The sequence below is a fragment of the Eretmochelys imbricata genome, chromosome 25 (genome assembly GCF_965152235.1).
Source record: "Eretmochelys imbricata isolate rEreImb1 chromosome 25, rEreImb1.hap1, whole genome shotgun sequence".
Taxonomy (NCBI): Eukaryota; Metazoa; Chordata; order Testudines; family Cheloniidae; genus Eretmochelys; species Eretmochelys imbricata.
Genome location: NC_135596.1, coordinates 8076404 through 8094122, shown reverse-complemented (window position 1 = coordinate 8094122; position 17719 = coordinate 8076404). Strand labels below are relative to the sequence as shown.

The 17719-nt window shown below is 44.8% G+C and overlaps 1 long non-coding RNA gene across 2 annotated transcripts; it reads left to right on the top strand.

The window, feature by feature from the left end:
- The first annotated feature begins 257 nt into the window (after positions 1-257).
- On the top strand, positions 258-16123 carry LOC144280263 (uncharacterized). 2 transcript variants are annotated; one of them, XR_013348759.1, is made up of 5 exons: positions 258-1290; positions 5881-5928; positions 12353-12441; positions 13784-14017; positions 15957-16123. It is a non-coding gene; the product is annotated as an uncharacterized LOC144280263 (long non-coding RNA). The 2 variants fall into 2 exon arrangements; XR_013348760.1 differs by lacking the exon at positions 5881-5928.
- Positions 16124-17719: the final 1596 nt, after the last annotated feature.

The following is a 17719-nucleotide window of genomic DNA, read 5'->3' as shown; positions in this document are numbered from 1 at the left end:
CGGGGCCCCTGGCTCCCAGCCCAGCCCCCGCACCAGCCCCGCGGGGCCCCTAGCTCCCATCGCCCCCCCCCCGCACCAGCCCCGCGGGCCCCTGGCTCCCATCGCGCCCCCCTCCCCGCACCAGCCCCGCGGGCCCCTGGCTCCCATCGCCCCGCCCATCGGCCCCCCCGCACCAGCCCCGCGGGGCCCCTGGTTCCCACATCGCCCCCCCCGCCCCGCGCCAGCCCCGCGGGGCCCCTGGCTCCCAGCCCAGCCCCCGCACCAGTCCTGCGGGGCCCCTGGCTCCCATCGCACCCCTTGCACTATCCCCATGGGGCCCCTGGCTCCCAGCCCTGCGGGCCCCTGGCTCCCATCGCACCGCCCGCACCAGCCCTGCAGTGTCCCTGGCTCCCATCACCCCCCCTGCACCAGCCCCGCGGGGCCGCTGGCTCCCAGCCCTGCAGTGTCCCTGGCTCTCATCGCACCCCCTGCACCAGCCCTGCGGGACCCCTGTCTCCCATCGCACCCCCTGCACCACCCCTGCCGGGCCCCTGTCTCCCAGCAGGCCCCATCACACCCCCTGCACCAGTCCTGCAGGGCCCCTGGCTCCCAGTGGGCCCCATCACACCCCCTGCACCAGTCCTGCAGGGCCCCTGGCTCCCAGTGGGCCCCATCACACCATAGGTGCTGGAACTGTGGGTGCTGTTGCATGCCCTGGCTTGAAGTGGTTTCCTTCCTATGCCGGGTTTGCAGTTTGATTTAATGGCTCTCAGCACCCCCACTGTACAAATTGTTCCAGTGCCCCTGCCTGCACCAGCCCTGCAGGGCCCGTGGTCCCGTCACACCAGGGCAAGAGCTACAGCTCCTGACATGAATCACCCCTTCAGCCAGCTGGAGGCGGAGAATCTCCAGAACACAGTGCAGCAGAAACAGTACAGCTCCCTATGTGCACGCTGGTCTCCTAGCATGGAGTGTGTCATCTTGATCTAAACTGTCCTTCATGTTCCATGGAGACAGATGATTCCAGTATGGGAAAGTGCAATGCGCTGCTGATTATCTTGCATGAGAAAAATGGCACAGAAAAGTTGATAGCACGTTTTCAGTTGTACATCAAGAAGCCTTGGCAATGCAACATCATATGAAGTAACTCCTGCAAAATGAGTGGTTATTAGCCACAGGCCCAGCTGTGCTATGAGATGCAGCAGTTACTACCACAAGCCCAGCTGTGGATGAGGCGCCTGAAAGGAACTGTTGTCTGTGGCATGCAGTTCACTGAGAAAAGATCCTCAGATGTGGTTCTTAGTGCTGCTGGTGAGTTTGTGTGTCATATTTACAACCAAAAAAACAAAAGTTTTTAATTTTTTTAAGCCTGGAAGGCAAGTTATTTTCCTCAGTTATGTAAGGCTCCAAATAAGCCCCTGGCTATCATCACATTTTGAAAGTTTGTTGAAGTCTGTAGGGGTACATACAAAAATACATGTCATCCATTAACATAGTATGTGTAGCCAACTCATAGGGTAGAGGCAGGGATGAAAATGAGGGTAAGTTAGTGACATCCGAAAAAAATTAACCAAGATCCTAAATTATTCTAGACACAGAAACAGTTTCATTAGCCTGATGTCAGATGTTTGCAAAGCACAATGGACTAGAAGTGTTGAATCTCAGTTGTCTAACAGCAATGACTCCATCACTGTCTCCTGGTTTGAATTCCACTGCTAACTGCTACTCTTTTAGTTTTCCATGTTCCCCTCTGCTAGAAACAGGGTCTGAAAACTGTCTCTCTGTTCTTCTCCTTAGAGCTTCTCTTTATGGGAGGTCTCATTGATAGCTTTGATTGTGAACATCACTTCCATGCAGATAACTCCCAGCTCTACACGTCTCTTTTTCCTCTAACTCACTGTCCTGACTGTTACTTCCTGGTATCATCATATGGTCCTTAGTGTCTGCATGCTGCAAAGACTGAAGTCCGTTTTGGAGAAGAATCTTCTTTTCCCCTTGTCTCAGGCTCTGCTATTGATCTCTTAAACTTTGCTCCTAAAACTAGTCATTTGTGTCATTCTTCCCCTTGAACTTTTCATCCTTCGTCTTCCTTCTCTGTAAATTGTAAACTTCTGTCTATTCAGTTTAATTGTACGTGAATATTATCAGGATACTTCTTTTCTTTGAGCCTGCCCCCGTCAAAAATATTCTAATTCCTTAATCTTCCTTTATCTCAAATATTACCATTCTTTCTTTAACACTTTCCCTAAAGTACCATCCTCTAAACTCCAGGGATTCCACAATGCAATGACCAGACTATTCGCTCGCTTCAGAATGTGGGACTGTATCTCTCCTGTCTTTGAGTACAAGTTTCCCTTCTGGCTTTCAGTTGTTCCTGGACTCCGCGCTTACTGCAACTCAGCCATTTTCTCTTCTGGCCTTTTGCCCGTGACTTCTCTGGCTCTCATTTTATTAAAGACCTCTCTGTACTCTGCCCCAGGCCATTGTGAATTTTCAAAAAACATGCATCAAGGACTCGGTACAGAGCCAATCTAACTAGCACAGCTAAAACTATTGCCATCTGAAATGACTGGAGAATGAGGAAGATTTCCACAGTGCAAATGTATGAAGCACATACAACATGAACATTCCCGCATCTGAAGTGCGTTCTAAGGAGGTGATAAATTAATGAGAAGGGTGGGTCTCAGGAAAATTTTGGATTTTTTACGTTCTCCGATGCTCTGCTCCCATACTAGTCAGGAATATATATGCTTCAAAGCCAGGTCTGGGGGTAATAAATTGCATCCGGTCTTCTCCCTGGTAAAGTCTGTGTGCAAAATGATGACGTTTTGAAGTAAATTCATACCAGAACATGAAATCTAATGTTAGAGAGATGCACAGGTTGGGTTAGAATAGTCAACTTTTGAGAGAGAAAATTTCTTCTTAAAGTATGGTTCTAATCTATTTTAAAATGGCACTGTGTTATGCCATATATCTTGTACTTCTGATTCATATTTGTGGCTTTAGTGATTAAAATAGGGTTTTATTGATTTTTTACTCCGGATAGCCCTACACAATCAGCGTTGCTAGGGTCTTATATTCTTTTAACATGGAGAGGCTAACATGTATTAACTCGCACATTAAAATCCTTGTGTATGGAAAACAAGTTGTAGTTTTAATATGTCTTAGCTGGTCAAGGTAAACTCTAGGTTCCTGCAGACATATCTCCACTGCTACAATGATCAGCTCCTCCACAACACACTTTTGAAGATCCATGGGTCCTACTCGTGCCTATCACAATATGTTGTGTACCTCATCCCGTGCACTAAAAGCCCTGATAGCAACTGTCTGGGTGAAACGAGACAATCACCATGCTCTAGAATGAACTTGCGTAGGAAAGTGATAAAAGACAAAACCTGTGCATCACCTGAGGGTGAACACTTTTGGCAAAGCAATCACTCTCTAGCTGACCAATCAGTCCTCACCCTCAAAGAAAACTTGCACCACACTTTCAAAAGATGAACCTGTGAGCTAACATTAATGACTTTGCTAGATACTCAAAATTATGAACTGAATAAAGACACCAATTTTATGGCTTATTGCAACAATCTCTTAACCCACTCCAAACCCTGCTTTTCCCTTCCTTCCTTTCCTCCCTGTGACTGGGGTGTATTAATGGGCCACTTCACCTTGAATGGTCCCTTGAAATATATGATAACTACTTATGCTAAACAATCTGCTCTACCTTGTCTTTAGCTGTGACACTGAAGGCTGGTCTACACTACAGAGTTAGGTCAACATAAGGCAGCTTACATTGATCTAACTCTGTCTACACAAAAATGTAGCTCCCACTGATGTAACTTGCCCATTACGCCAACTTAATAACTCCGCCTCCGCAAGAGGCATAGCGCTTAGGTTGATGTAGACATTGCATTGTTTACATCATAGAATCATAGAATATCAGTGTTGGAAGGGACCTCAGGAGGTCATCTAGTCCAACCCCCTGCTCAAAGCAGGACCAATCCTCAACTAAATCATCCCAGCCAGGGGTCTGTCAAGCCTGACCTTAAAAACTTCTAAGGAAGGAGATTCCACCACCTCCCTAGGTAACGCATTCCAGCGTTTCACCACCATTCCTAGTGAAAAAGTTTTTCCTAATATCCAACCTAAACCTCCCCCACTGCAACTTGAGACCATTACTCCTTGTTCTGTCATCTGCTACCCCTGAGAACAGTCTAGATCCGTCCTCTTTGGAACCCCCTTTCAGGTAGTTGAAAGCAGCTATCAAATCCCCCCTCATTCTTCTCTTCTGCAGACTAAACAATCCCAGTTCCCTCAGTCTCTCCTCATAAGTCATGTGTTCCAGTCCCCTAATCATTTTTGTTGCTCTCCCCTGGACTCTTTCCAATTTTTCCACATCCTTCTTGTAGTGTGGGGCCCAAAACTGGACACAGTACTCCAGAGGAGGCCTCACCAATGTCGAATAGAGGGGAACGATCATGTCCCTCGATCTGCTGGCAATGCCCCTACTTATACATCCCAAAATGCCATTGGCCTTCTTGGCAACAAGGGCACATTGTTGACTCATATCCAACTTCTCATCCACTGAAACCCCTAGGTCCTTTTCTGCAGAACTGCTGCCGAGCCATTCGGTCCCCAGCCTGTGGCGGTGCATGGGATTCTTCTGTCCTAAGTGCAGGACTCTGCACTTGTCCTTGTTGAGCCTCATCAGATTTCTTTTGGCCCAATCCTCCAATTTGTCTAGGGCCCTCTGTCCCTAGTTGGTTCCTCCAGCACTTGCACCATCAACTATTACTGCCTTTCAGAAGCTGCCCCTCACTGTCAGTTAAATCGGTGCAAGTGCCCCTGGTGAGGACATGCACCGCTGACAGAAGGAGCGTAGTATGGACATGCAAAAGTGATGTAATTACTATGGTGGCTATATGTCAATGTAACTTCGGTCAACTTAATTTTGTTGTGTAGACTTTCCCTGAGTTAGTTCTGTAGCCTGAAGAAGAGATCTGTGTAAGCTTGAAAACTTGTCTCTCTCACCGCCAGCAGTTGGTCCAATAAAAAATATTACCTCACCTACCTTGTCTCTCTTGTCTACACTAGGAATGTAACTTGTGTTAGCCGACACATTAATAATACACCTTTTTTCCTTGTGTAGATTTCTTGTGAACTGACTTTCTTGTGATCTGGAGTTACAGAACCCCGTGAAGCCATACGCTGTGTAGCTTTTCTGAGTAGAACAACATTTCAAGGGAAAACTTAAAAAATTCCCTTTGGGAAAATGTTATGGTGCATTTAGAATTACATTCTACATCATTCAACAAGGGAAATGGGCAGAACAATTTGCTACACAAATTCAAATTAATTACACTTTCTAGAATCTTTGTAGATTGGAAAATGCATGAGTATTTTGATAGGATAGCGCTAAGAAAGGTAATTTGACAGTCTTTCCCTTAACTTCCGTGGGACTTGGCTCAGTCCCTTTGGGAGGAATATAAGAGAGGAAAGGATCCTTGCCAAGACCAACCAATCCTTAATGTGGGATCAAGTCCAGAAACTGCGTGCTGAGGAAGGAAAATACACATTGTTTGAGAATAGCTAGAATGATCTGACATCAAGTAACAGTCACATAATGCTCATGCTGTGGGAATGACAAAATGGACCAGTGGGCAGGAAAAGACAAATAAATACCATAGCTGAGTATGAAAGAAAAGGAACTAGCAATCCTCATCATTTACCTACAGTCTCTAGAATATTCCCAGTATGACAGTGGGAACACATCATCTTCCCTGCAGCTGTTTATTTAAAGGAGCACTGTCAACATGTTTAGGTTCCAAAATATACCTGCAAAAATCTAACATTACTCCTTCGGTGTAACTAAAGTGGATAATCTCCCCTCTCCCTCAACAGAAGCTGCAGAGCATGAGGTTTGCCATGCTTCCCCTGCAACAACCTGGGGTAAGTTTTCACTACAGTCAGAAGTGTGACTGCAGCTTGCCATACTCAGGCTAGCTTTAATCTAGCTAGCCGTGCTAAAAGTACCATGAAGATGCAACAGCTCAGGCTTCACCATGGGCTGTACAAGCCTATCCAGGACCCTGGCTACTTATTTGCATTACTAGGCTGCTAACTGTGTCGCCACGTCTTCACTGTTATTTTTAGCCGCGCTAGCTAGATGGAAGCTAGCCTGAGTGTGCCTACTCAAGCCAGTCACACCTTCAGTCGCAATGTAGATATACCCATGGTTACAGCAGCACAATGATTTGTCACAAGGGACAGGAGTACATTGCAGAAGTGGGAGAGAATGGATAATACAGAGAAAATTGTGGGGATTTTGCAGAGATTTTCCTCAGTTTTTGCTGATGTTTCTCCTGATTAGGAGGAATTATCTACCTTTCTGAGGTACATTCACCCTTATGCTGCAGTCTAATGGTAAAGCATGTAGCTAGGACTAGTAGAGAATCTATCAATCTATCTGTTTTAAGATTCTGTACATCTACCTACCACTGTAGTTTATGAGCCCCTCTCACATAAAATAGATTGGCAAAAGCAAAATCCAGTGTGGCCGCCTTGGAGTCTCTGGCACACCAGTTTTGTATTATAGAACTCTTTCTGCATGGGGAGGGAAGGGTGGACATTTCTGGTGGGGAAAGTGGGGTGGCTGATGTTGTAAATACTGTTCTGGTTTTGATGGAAAAACGTTATCAAAAAGGAAGATTGTCCAGCATTTCCTTCAGGTGGTCAGACTCTGGTTTCATCTGATCTCCTCTGGAAGTTCATTCTGTAGCTGGATTCCGTCAACCAAGAATACTTTGTAGAGTTGGGTGGAAAACAATTTTCCATCTTGTGAGAGTTTTCAATATTTTGAAATGTTTCCTGTCCCAAAATAGGACAAAATGTCCCAATCTCGAAAATATTAATGAACCAATCATTTGAAAAATGTTGGAATCAATCAATCAAAATGTTTCTTTTGGTAAATTTTTGAAACATTTTGTTTGTACCTTTTAAAATATAAATTAATTTAGATTTCAAAACAAAAATAAAAAAATGATTTCCCCTCCCCCTAAAATGTCAGAGTGGGATGTTTCAACAATCTTGACTTTTTTTTTTTTCTTCAAAAACTGTTCTATTTGAGAGAGTCATCAAAACTGGCCCTTTCTTGTAAACAGTTTTGGTTCCAACAAATCAACGTTTTCTGATGTAAAACCATTTCATCAGGACATTCCTGACCAGCTCAAGTCCTCTGTGTTTTGTTCTGCATTGTCTCAGAAAAGCATAACTGCCTTGGTGATTCATAGATTGAAATGTGGTCTGTAATGTAGCTAGAACCTGATCCATTAAATGTTTTGGAGATTAGGATTTAAACTGGCAGCAGAAGGAGTCGGTGGTAGGACTGGAGCAAAGACTAAATGTGTTCATGGAGCTGGAGCAAAGGCTTAATGTGTTCAGCCTAAACCACAAAGAAGGTGGGTAACTGCATTTGTGTCAGCTGGACTCTTTGCAGAGGTTTCACAGTCAGCTTGAGATACACAATTATACAGCAGTTTCATTTATGAAGAGAAAGAGAATACATCATTTTGTTGACACTTTAGAAGGAGTTTAGGAGGTTGCAAGCAGTTACCCAAATTAGAATTTGGCCAGGACACTATGATTAACCCCTGTTACTCTTGTGAAAAATATCTGAGGATGTTAAACGTCCACAAGGGAAGCTATCCTTTGAATACATCTTCATTGTTTAGTTACAAAAAGGAAGCAGGACTCTAAATGATTGTGTGCTACAGTTACGGCCTCACAAATGAACTGACCACATTTTCTATCTCTCTATCTTAGAGTTTTATACTGCCTCCTATCATCATAGTATCTGAGCACCTTCCATGTAAAATCAATAGCAATAGAAAAGTTCCTAGTGGACTTCATGGACTCTGTAGCTCCTCCTGCCTTTTTGAAGTAAAAACTCTGCTTGAAGTGGTTTGTGACCGGTGTTTTTGTTTTATTTTGTTTTGGTTTTTTGTTTGGTTGTTATATGGTTTTTCTGGGGAGTGGGTGTTGTGCGACGTCAGCATTGTGAGTGACAATTTTGCTATGGTAGAAATGCGTTTTTCAGAAGGAAGGTTTTATGGCATTTCCTAACAATGGTTAACCTCAGTATTCGCTTGATTTCTGGAAGTTTGTTCCACAGCCTTATCCCCTTGACTGTCCCCTGCTCTCATGTACTTCATCCTTGGGTTTGCGATCCCCATTGTCCCAGGAGAGTGAAACTGTCTCAGTAGTCCAAAGATCAAAATTCGATCTGTAATGTAGCTGGTGCTTGATCCAAAAATCAAGTTGAATATTAGGACCAAGGCCTTGAACTGGCATCAGCTGAATTGATATCTTAATGCTGATCAGCAGGTGTACTTTGGGACTTTCCACTGTGGCCATACTGTAGATAGAGGCAGGTACACCAAATGTACTATAGAATGTATCTGTTGGCTCACTGTATAATATTCATCACTTATAAATTAGTATCACAGACTAAGTATGTGTGTATGGAAAAGGGACAAATTCTGCCCTCAGTTAAACTGTTGTAAATCTGGACTAATCCCAGGCTTATCACAGAATTACATGGTGGAAGGGGGCAGAATTTAGCCCAAAGTCTATACTAAATTGAGCTGTCAAAATGTTTTTGTTATTCATTGTAGTTCTTATTGCAAAACTTGCTCTACCACTTACATGTAATGACATCTGAAACCCATAACTAATCTACATAATATGCCAGCTCATTACATATTCATAATATAGAGCAATGTGAACTCTGAGGCCTTGTCTGTCCCTCTTCGGGGGGGAGGGATAGCTCAGCGGTTTGAGCATTGGCCTGCTAAACCCAGGGTTGTGAGTTCAATCCTTGAGGGGGCCATTTAGGGATCTGGGGCAAAAATTGGAGATTGGTCCTGCTTGGAGCAGGGGGTGGGACTAGATGACCTCCTGAGGTCCTTTCCAACTCAGATATTCTATGATTCTCGACTGGAGAGATCAATTGAATTGTTCTTCATTCGGTAGGCTGTGCCCTTCACACATACAAGTTTGCTACAATTGACTTTTCACTTGTTATCAAGTCTGTTCAAGTTATCCCAATTTCTTGAGAACCTTAATTGGAATTAGCTCAATCAACTGTTTGCTTGTGTGAACCCATCTCACTACTGTGCTAACACAATAAAATACAAATAGGCCTCCCTTCTGCTGTCCCCCAGTACCCCAGTGACTGTAAAAATGGCTTGTCTGGTTGGTCTCTTTTCTGCACTCTGCTGTCCAGGGATCAGTTTGGCTGGAAATCATCTACCATACCAGCAGTGCTGGGCACTGTGTGATGTTCATTTGTGAGCCATATCATAGTGAGCAGCTTCTGGATACAGAGCTGTTTTTTGCAACAAGAATTTATGGAAATTCCCTAACTCCTCCTCCCACAGTTCCTTTGAGTAGCCCTGGTTCTATCTCACAATACTGAGCGCAAATTGCCCAGAAGTTAGAAGGCATAGCACCATGCTAGTGAGCAGTGCCAGGAATTCTGGGATACATACCCAGAATGCAACGTACTACAATCAGGGTAGCCCAATACTAGTGTGGATGCAGGACAAAGCTGTACATGTTTACTTGCATCAGTACATCACTAAGAATGTAAATACACTCAACTGGAATTTAAGCATTTAAGTATTCTGTATAGGATTTATACCCCACTTGTCACCATAATATCTGAGGGTGTGTCTTCACAGCATAGTTAGCTCAAGTTGTAACTCGAGTGTTACCCCAATTTAGCTCCCACCTACACACACAAAATTCTTATTCAAGTTAAGTGGCGCTTTAAGCCTGAGCTACGTACCCTGTTGAGGGCAGGGGTCGGGGAGGGGGTCGAAGCTGAAATGAGTAAGCTAGTAGTGCTGTGGAGATGCAGCACCTTATCAGCGCCTCATTTGATCACTCTGTGCTGCTCATCAAATCACCCGGTGTAAATCCAGTGTTGTTTTGAACACTAAGGACTTGTCTTCGTGTACAGTGCTACTACACCGATAGGAGAGCCTCTTTTGTTGGCATAATTAAGGCACCTCCCCGAGAGGCAGTAGCTATGTGAATGGGAGAAGCTCTCCTGTCAACAGGGCTGCGTACGAGGGAGGTTCGGCTGGTATAGCTACATCGCTCAGGGGTGTGGATTTCTCAACACTACAGACCAATATAGGTCTGTAGTGTAGACCTGGCCTAACTCGAGCTAGCTATTGCAGTGAAGACATACCCTGAGTGCCTTCCAGCAGTGCATTAAGCAACACAACTAACATCTGCTAAATGTTGTTTGTTCTCTGCTTTATGAGATTAAACCAGATGATTTTTGTAATAGAGACAAGACCTATATTGTTAAAAACATACTTTGTACTTTACCTGACAGACTTTACCTAACATCCCTTAGCACTGTTCCTGAGGCAATTGATCAGCCCTGACTCAGGCTGGGTCTGTACCTAAAATGTTTAGCTCCACCTAGCTACATCGCTCAGGGGAGTTTGTAGTATCTGTAGTGTAACTACACCCTCAGAGAAAACAGTGTTACCAACATTAGTTCCTCTGAGACCTGCCCGTTCTTTGGGGGTCTCCATTGATGTGCTTATCCCTTCGTGCTTTATGAGATTTGAAAAGATCCCCAAGGTGGAATGGTTGCATAAGTAAATGGGAGTGCATAAGGAATTTAATGTGCACAAAGCACTGGGGAAGGCATAGCTAGTAGACAAATCAGCCCTCTCAATGGTTCTAAATGTATGGGGATGTCCCACATTAATGAGCTGTCAGCTGAATGTCTCAGCATCCAAGACAACCATGGGCTGAGCTCCTGTTTCTTTATATTCATTCCAGCAACTTCTGGGTTTTGCAGTGGGTGATGCAAATCCAATTAGCTTCCTTCTTTCGGGGGCTGTATTCTGGCAGAGAGTTGCTATTTTGCTGTCATTTACAGCAGATCCAGTGCTCATGGATAAGAAACTGGCCTAATTTGCATATTCATATATGCAGATTCAGTGTGGTAGATCTCCTTTATTCTTGTTTAGGTTTTTTCTTTCAGAGGCTCTGCTTCTGAAATCCTTGACTTGGGCCTTGCCCACAACAGAGAATTTTACAAAATAATTGCCACTGGTTCTACAAGCAGGGTTAAAACTGGTGAGTGATTATGTAGCCAAGCAGGTCACTATGGCTCTCATTGGTGCTACCATCAGATAAACTGGTGTTAGGACCAGGAGGGATATTTTTCGGAAAAATCTCTCATGTAAACTCTGCCTCAATGTTTATGTGTAAGAGGAAAAGGGAATCATAGAGTCCAAGGATGGAGAAGACCAACTGGATCATTTTGTTCAACGTAGGTGGAGAGATACCAAGGACAGACTAATCTCCAGCCCTTCTTGGGAGGGTGCAAAAGGAATATCAAACAAACCCTCTCTGACCCCTACAGGTACACAAGCCTGGACCAGATATATCCCCATTGCATCAGCTAAGTCTTGCTATCTGGGGAGCATACAAGCTTGTGTCTGATACCAGTGAGGGGGAAACTCTTCTGTGTCGACGGGGGAAGTGAGTCCAGATGCGTTGGTGGAGAGTCTGGCAGTATCAAGCTAGCAGAGTGCAAGCTGTTCTCAGTTACCCCACAAGGCACACTTCTGGGGAGCCAGCTGACCATCAGGCACTGAACTCCTCACTTCTGTCACCCCCTCACTCAACTCTAAGGCTTCCTTACCTGGGCCCTTTGAGAGCGTTTGACTGGATCTGTTTGAAAAGAGGAAACAGGAGAGCAGATGCCAAAGCTGAGTCCAGGAGGTTCTTTCCACTCCCCACACTCCAACCCCCACGCCCCCATTACCATAGTACCTTCAGGCCCCAACGTGGGAAACCTTAATTCTATTATTTCCAAACTTTGGAGTGATTGATTTTGAAACCTTTATAAAATCCAGCCATCTGTCTAATTCCTGTTCTCTTTGTCACATCCATGGAGATATACTGATCATTATCTGTATTACTGTTTTATTATTACTTCATTTGATTCTTTGAGGATGTGCGTGAAAAGCTAAGAGGAGTGTGTTTTGCACTCTGAGCTGAAGGTGCCTGACTTTGTGGTCGTTCTGTGCTTTGGTGGGTGAGAGTTTGTCGTCGTGGTCCGGTCTCTAAGAAAAAACACTATCTCCTGTCCTCACGATTGTTAGATAACATGTTTGCAGTTTCTGCAGAACATGGCTGATGTGGAAAGTAGTGACCACGGACACTCTTTAATAGCTTGAACCAGTCCCCTGTAAGATTTTTGAAGATTAAGACACAGACCTTGCATCTACCTTGGTATTCACTGGGGAGCCGTTTTGTTCCTCTTTTGTTCCTTATGCAGTGCAGCCTAGTGGATAGAGCACTGATCTGAGGCTCAGAAGATCTGGATTTTGTTCCTGGCTCTGCCACTGGTCTGATGGGTCACCTTAGGTAAGTCACTTCACCTCTTTGTACTTCAGTTTCCCATCTATAAAATGGGTATAATGATGCTTACCTCCTTTTTACAGCACTTTGAACTCTACTGATGGAAAGTGCTATATAAGAGCTAGGTATTATTGATGAAGAACTTCAAAAATAGCAGAACTGCATCTGAACCAGAGAGACTCTGGTTTGTATATTTATGGATATAGATATCAGTTTCCCAAACACAGTAACTAACAAGGACACGAAAACAATGAGGAGTCCAGTGGCATCTTAAAGACTAACAGATTTATTTGGGCATAAGCTTTCGTCGGTAAAAAAACCCACTTCTTCAGATGCATCACAAAGACTCAAAATTCTTCTCTTGGCAATTATAATTGCTGGGTGGTATTGCTAGTAATGATATCACATCCCCCCACTTACGCACTTAGCAAATATTTTGAATCCAAGGTAGCGAAATTATTCAGTTACTTTGGGCGGAGTGAGGGGCCGTGTGCTGTTTTGGTTCATGCCACAGAGTTCAATGAAGGACACTCTCTTCAAGGAACACTTCCCTGTTGGTTGCCAGAGAGAAGATAGAACAAAGGGTAGTAACAGAGGGAGAAAACAGCTGGCAGGATGAAGAAATTTTGGTTCTGCAGCCATAGATCCCTCTGATGTTCTAGTACTACCAGTGTATGAGCAGCGTGCCTCAGGTGGCATGTGACCGGGATTCATCACTGAATTTGGTCCACTGATTTGATCATTAGCTTCCCTGGCCCGGGGAGTGTGACGTGAATGCTGATCCATGCCCTGGTTATAGTACTGATACTCAGGGACTCCCAGCATGTTTCTGTGTATGGTGACCCTGACAACGCATGAGATCTTATGAGCACGTTAGGTCTTAAAAACAAATCAGATGCTTATCCCCAGTGATGTATTTTTTCTTCTCTCGGGAACTGCTGTTTAAAATGAGGTGCAAGGCCTCTCCTTCACCCCCACTATTCACAGCACATATTTAACTCCAGCACACAGGATAGTGAAGGCCCAGATTGTTAATAGCCAAGAAATTGGATTGCCAAAAAGATACTCTTAGCAACTATGAGCTGCATCTGGGAAAAATTACTGACAGCTTGAACATTCTTCTAGTCTCCTGATTAGTGAGGGACTCAGTAGGGAAAAAAAACCAACAACACTGTCAGATAGTTAGCTTAACTAAGTTCTTTTGTGGTAGAGAAAAATCTAAATTATAGTGTATATCAACCGAAAAATGCAAAAGACGTTAAAAGCACAATCACCCTCCTTGCCAGAAGGAGGAGAGACATTTTTCTTAGTAAGTAGGAACACAATGGAATTTATTTTCTTCTTTCAGTGTATTTAGTGCTGATGAAAAGAACCAGATGAACAGTCATGAATACAGCATGTCCCTAGCAGATGCTGCACAGGCCGTGCAAGTGTCCTCAGGCTGCCCTGCTAACGTGCTTCAATTCTGAATTAGAGGGACCAGCTTTATGGGTAGGAAAGGCATACCATCCGTTTCCACTTCTATTCAGTCCTTCACCTCTCTGCTTGAGACTGCTCGTGAGAGATCCAATTAACATCAAAGGTGAGGCTGGTTTTACAATGTGGCCATTTGTCCATTGGGATCTAAACCGAGACCCACCAACTCCTGTTGCACAGACTATTGAATCGCTTTCCGTCACACTCTACAGACTTATGCTGGATTTGAACTAGTGATGGAAAGGCTCCTTCTATTATCAGTCCCTTGAGCCAGCCAGATCCTCCGCAATGAACACTTTACTTGGCATACGTGTTCAATACCGAATATGAGATCTTGGCAGTAGTGCATGATGGACAGCAAATCCCTGCCACGGAAACGCCTAATCACATGACTTGCCCTTGGCAGCTTATGCATTTCTGATGCAATTGGAGGGTGACAGCGCACTGAAGAAACCACCATCTGCTCTCAAGGTGCCGCCTCCTGGCTGACACATGGGCTTGCACTGATGATGGTTTCACTGGAAGCTGCTCAATTGCAATATCAGACTGATGCAGCCTTTAAGCGTAATGTTTGCTGCTGACAATCCACCTAAGAAAGGATTTCCCTGGTAACTTATAAGCCGATCAAACATCCTAACAGAAAAACAAGGTCACAAAGAGTAGGATATTATTTTCTATGGAGAGCATATTACCCTGCCTCCTAAAGGCAGTGACCGGCAGTGGCGGGCAGGGGAATCAGACCGGTGCTGAGAACTCAGCCCATGTGGAACTGCTCACATGGATCAAAGAGGTTCAGTGTCCAAAAGGGGAGGTTTGTTTCACCACTTGAGAATCAGCCTCTGAAAAAAGCCACTACAAAAATATACTGCCCTGGAGTGTAACAGCTCCATGGTCATTGCACTTACGGTGGCTGGTGTTTCCCCGTACCCTGGATTATAGCTTGCCATGGCATACACGCTTGCTGGTGTTTCGGAAGATCTCAGACAGCTTGGTGTTGGTGGTCCTCACGCTGGCTGATGTTTCTGATGCCCCACGCCCTAAGTGTCCGAGTTCGGTGCCCACAGCCCCCATAGTGACTGTCACTTCTGATACCTTTGAAGTTCCAACATGGCAATTTGATTCTCTCAGCCCTCACAGAGGACTGAACTTATGAGGTTCCCAGGTGTCCGTGCAGCATTTCAGTGACCACAGACCTCAGAATTACTGGAATTTCTAAGGTGCCTGAATCCCAATATGGCAGCTAGGTGCTGGTAGCTCTGACTGTACCTGGTGCTTCCAATGTTACAGACCCCAATGCGGCATCTGAGTGCTTGTGTCTCTAACAGTGACTGCTGTCTCTGGTGCCTTGGAATCCAGTGCAGCCGCACAGAACCACAGCTCTCTCGGTTTTAGTGGCCCATGCTGGGCCATAAGGTGTAGGACATATGTGATGGCTGCCATACCAGGAGCTGAACCCGGGGCCTCTAGAGCTATAAACATGAGCTGCTGTTGTTTGAACTACTGAGCCAGATCTCCCTGCTTAGAGCTATAACACCCATGTCCACTGTAAAACACACTTACCAGTGGGTTGTGTATATTTCTTATATATCATAAATATTTTATATAGATGGAGGATAGGATCAACTTGGCCACATTTCATGCCTTTAAAATGCATTCTGTAAACATCACCAGTGCTGGCTAGAGTCATTCTGTTGCCTATTTATTTTTATATGCAGTCACATATCATTTAAGTATACGTGCGAAATGTGTCATGAAACATCTGATGTAGATGGAAAATGTATGACTGTACTGTATAGGCAGTACACACTAGATCACTTGTCAACAGCTCAAAAGTGGTGAGCATTTGCATATAATTGTGTGTATGCTGCAATATAATGATGCCATAATGGGGTCATTAAGGTGCACATCACTAACCTGGCCACAAAAAGCCACAGTATCTATTGGTCAGCAATAAACAAAGTGATTTTAGCAACTAACGACAGCTAGATTATTTAGTGTTTGCAGATTATGATCTACCCTCTTTTTTTGCTTTGGTTCCTCATTAGGCTACAGCTCCTGGGGTCCATACAAATCACTGCCTGAAAATGAACAACAGAAAAGCCAGGGGTGAGAATTCTTCTTATGGCATGTTGCTTTTGGGTCGATATAAAATATTGATCATGAGAAGTGAACCTAATCGAAAAAGGAGGCCCTTATTTCTAGTGGTGTAAAGTCTGGGAAAATGAATTTTAAGGGCCAGTTTTTGCTCTTGTTTAGACCAGTGTACATTTGAAATGATACTGCACCTCTCTTCCTGACATTTGGCCAGTCAGTGAGTGCAAACCTGCCCCCCATCTCACCAGGGCGGATCTGACGCTAGAGCTTCCCTTCTGTGCTGAAGGGCCCCAGGTGGAGGGTGGATGGGGAAGAATTTTAATTAACTGTCTGCCTCTGCATCATCCCTTGTTCCTAAATTATTTTTCTCCCTGTGTCCTGCCCCTCACTGGGATGCTGGGTTCTGGAGTCTGAAATTCTCTTCCAGATACCATCAAATGTTCCTGCCTGTCATCTTCATGCAGTGTGACCCTAGCCCTAGGAGGAGGAGTCAGGGAGCAAGGGGAAGGAAATCCCATGGGCGGGACTGAGATAGGGGTAGGGTTAGAGTGACCAGGGGCCCATATGTTTGTTTCAGTTTTCACCACAAACATTAGCAGTGATTGGAGGACTAATGTAGTGAACATCTGTGAAAATGGGGTAAGAGCTGAGACTAAAATAGGGAAAGAACAAGTTAAGAATTATTTGACAAGTTAGATGTCTTCATGTTGGCAGGGCCTGATGCAGTACATCCTAGAATACCTAAGCAACTGGCTGAAGAGATCTCTGAGCCATTAGTGATTATCTTTGAGGACTTTTGGAGGATGGGAGAGATCCCAGAGGACTGGAAAAGGGCAACTATTGTACCGATCTATAAAAAGGGGAATAATAGACCAGTCAACCTAACTTCGGTACCCAGAAAGATAACAGAGGAAATAATCAAATAATCAGTTTGTAAGCACCTGGAGGAAAATGTGGTGATAAGTAACAGTCAATATGGATTTGTCAAGAACAGATCATGGCAAACCAACCTAATATCCTTATTTGACAGGGTAACAAGCTCGATGGGGGGAAGCAGTAGATGTGATCTATCTTGACTTTAGCAAGGCTTTTGATGCTGTCTCACATGACCTTTTCAGAAACAAACTAGGGAAATGTAGCTGAGACAATAAGGTGGGTGCACCACTGGTTAGAAAACCATATGGCCACACGGGTGACTTCACAGCCCTTTGTGGCATTGTTTGCACTCAGCATGCAGGATGTGGTACCCCGACATCCCCACTCCATTCACGCTGCTCCCCATGCGTGGTGCAAAACACAAATCCGTTCAAATTCAGAGAACGATGTCCCGAACTGTTCCTTTGATGATCCCATCCGTTTTCTAATAATGTGTTCATAAGCACGACAGTTTGATCTCACCCCGCCTGTGCCACGTGCATCCTGCAGATCCCACTCCTTTGCTTAGCCCACGTTCACTGCTGTCCTCAAGCTAGCAGGCAGGAGGATGCTGGTGGGGGCACACCCTGCAGCCCCTTTAAAGCAGCCTCGTGTTTTTTTACAGGTGTCTAGGGTCAGGGACTCAGCGCCCAGCCTCGGCAATAACGTTTGGCTTCATCCAAAACCCCATGAAGGTTTCAGATGCCACGAGGCCTCTCCGGGTATCGATCCACTTGACTGGGCGTTTCAGTTACACACCTAGTTGTGACTGAGGCCTGGGGCACCCAGTCAAGTGCAG